This window comes from Rhipicephalus microplus, unplaced genomic scaffold (assembly GCF_043290135.1).
Source record: "Rhipicephalus microplus isolate Deutch F79 unplaced genomic scaffold, USDA_Rmic scaffold_135, whole genome shotgun sequence".
Classification (NCBI taxonomy): Eukaryota; Metazoa; Arthropoda; class Arachnida; order Ixodida; family Ixodidae; genus Rhipicephalus; species Rhipicephalus microplus.
In genome coordinates this window covers 390,001-392,500 of record NW_027464707.1, presented here as the reverse complement: position 1 = coordinate 392,500, position 2,500 = coordinate 390,001, and the positions used below count along the sequence as shown (strand labels likewise).

The 2,500-nt window shown below is 55.3% G+C and overlaps 1 pseudogene; it reads left to right on the top strand.

Annotated features, from left to right (window-relative positions):
- The window catches only part of LOC142790981 (large subunit ribosomal RNA), an 8,341-nt pseudogene that overhangs the window by 1,974 nt on the left and 3,867 nt on the right, over positions 1-2,500 (top strand).

Genomic DNA, 2,500 nt, shown 5'->3' with positions numbered 1-2,500 from the left:
ACCAAAAGGGAATCGGGTTAACAGTCCCGAACCCGGCTACGGAGATCGGCTCTTCGGAGCCCAGTGCGGCAACGCAAACCAGCTCGGAGACGCCGATGGGAGCCCCGGGAAGAGTTTTCTTTTCTCTGTAAGGAGATCGAGTCCCTGGAATGGGTTCACCCCGAGATAGGGACGGTGGCTCCGTAGAGCAGTGCGGCTCTTGCGCTGTCCGGTGCGCTCCTGTCGGCCCTTGAAAATCCGAGTGAGGGAGTGTGATTTTCGTGCCGGACCGTACCCACATCCGCAGCAGGTCTCCAAGGTGAACAGCCTCTAGTCGATAGACCAATGTAGGTAAGGGAAGTCGGCAAAACGGATCCGTAACCTTGGGAAAAGGATTGGCTCTGAGGGCTGAGCCGGTCGGGCTGGGGTCCAGAAGCAGGAACGGCACTGCACCGGGACTGGGCGAGGCTCGCCGCCGTAAAAAGCGGTGCGGCCGAGCCCGGACCAGCGTCGGGACCTTCCTGTGGAAAGCCACAGCTGTGCATTTTCCGTGGGCTTCGCGCCTGAGGTTCTTGCTTCGGCCGGCAGAAAACAGCCAACTCAGAACTGGCACGGACCGGGGGAATCCGACTGTCTAATTAAAACAAAGCATTGCGAGGGCCGTTGATCGGTGCTGACGCAATGTGATTTCTGCCCAGTGCTCTGAATGTCAAAGTAAAGAAATTCAAAAAAGCGCGGGTAAACGGCGGGAGTAACTATGACTCTCTTGTCATAGTGACTCTCTTGTCAAGTTACTCTTGGGGGGAGAAGTCCAAGTATCACCTGCTCGTGGTTCCCCCTGCCACCTTTACCGGTGCAACGATACTGGCAACCTTGAGCGCCAAAGACTGTTCTTTGGTTGCTTATCAAACGCTTGGCTTATGGCGAACAGAAAACCTGATGAAAACGCCTGCCGAGTGACAGGCGCACCAAGCGTGGGGCCGAGAGAGGCCAGGAGAGCCGCGCGCTCCAATGCGACCGCTGGAGGGAGTTCCCCCAGGCAGGAATCATTCCAGTGTTGGGTCTGCGACAAGGCGTTTCGCACAGAGAAGGGTCTGAAAATTCATAAAGCAAGGATGCGTCATAGGGATGAAGATGTGCAAATGGCGCAAGCTCCAGAAGGCAAATTTGAAGGGAATGAAGGAGCGAGAGAACACAATGCGGAGAAAGAGGGATCTGAAGGCATCGATGTTGATGTTCACGGATGTGAACGAGCTGAAACTATTGCAGAATTGATGGAACCCGAGAGCCCTGAGGGTAATGACCCTAAAGGCCAGGACGGTATTCATGCCACAGTACTGCCAATGGTTATTGAGCCAACGGCCACGGCTTGTACGTGGGTTGAACGCACTGAAGGCACATTATGCTATGCTCATATGGCCCCCTCTGCTTCCCCAGCTCCCCTTGGTGGTAGGTCGGTGAAGGCGCGCGCTTCAGCCGACAGCCATGGGGTGTCAGCCTGGGTAATGACAGGGGCAAGGCCTAAGGACAGGCGGGTTATTAACTCCCTACCTGACCAAGCGTCTGTTGATGCTGCGGAGGAGCCAAGTTCAAACGTGGCTTCATACGCTGATTCAGGGGAGCCAGTTCTTGGTGCAACCCCTGCGGTCCCCTCCGGTCAACCAGCTCCCCTTGGCACTGATGCGGCGAATGCGCGCGATTCTGCTGACAGTGTCCATGTGGGGTCAGTCTGGATGTCTACGGGGGTAGGACCTAGGGTCAGGAGGAAGTTCGTACTTCCGCCCGACTTACGTTCGTCCGATGACGAGGACGAGGGAGGTGAACCTGTGTTCTGCGGGTCGCCCCCCGGAGAAATCACTCAAAGGAGCAGCATGCCAAAGCGTTCGGGCAACAAGCCCACAGAGGAAGGTTCTGAGAACGGAGCAGCTACCGGCTGTTCCGAAAATGCCGCCCCGGCTGACGCGAATATGACAGGCCACATATCAACCATGACAACGACATTCCAATGTCCAGAATGTACTGCAACCTTTGGTAGCAAGATTGGCCTGAGCCAGCATCGCCGGCATCGGCATTTTGAAGAATACAACGAAGATGTGAATCTGGCCAGACTCAAGCCCAGATGGAAAAAGGAGGAGGAGTACCTGATGGCAACTAAGGAGGTTGAATTAAGATCCCAGAAGGTCCGGGACATCAATGCACAGCTACTAAGAGCGTTTCCGCACCGCACGCTGCACAGCATTAAATCGCACAGAAGGCAGGAAGGTTACAAGAGGCTGGTGGAAGACCTACAGAACAGACTCTACCCAAGAAGCACTCAGGAGGTGCTAGCCGACATTGGGGAGCAAGCTGTTGAGGACGCCTCCCTGGTCATCCCCGAGGTAAATCACCGTGAGGTGATTGAGGCTGAGCTAAGAGGTCTAACAACAAAACCTCCGCCAAGAGCGTACCAAGCATACAAGCTATGGGAGCTTGCAAAGAGATTCCTCGACAGGGAGGATATAAAGATAGCTCTTAATGCCTA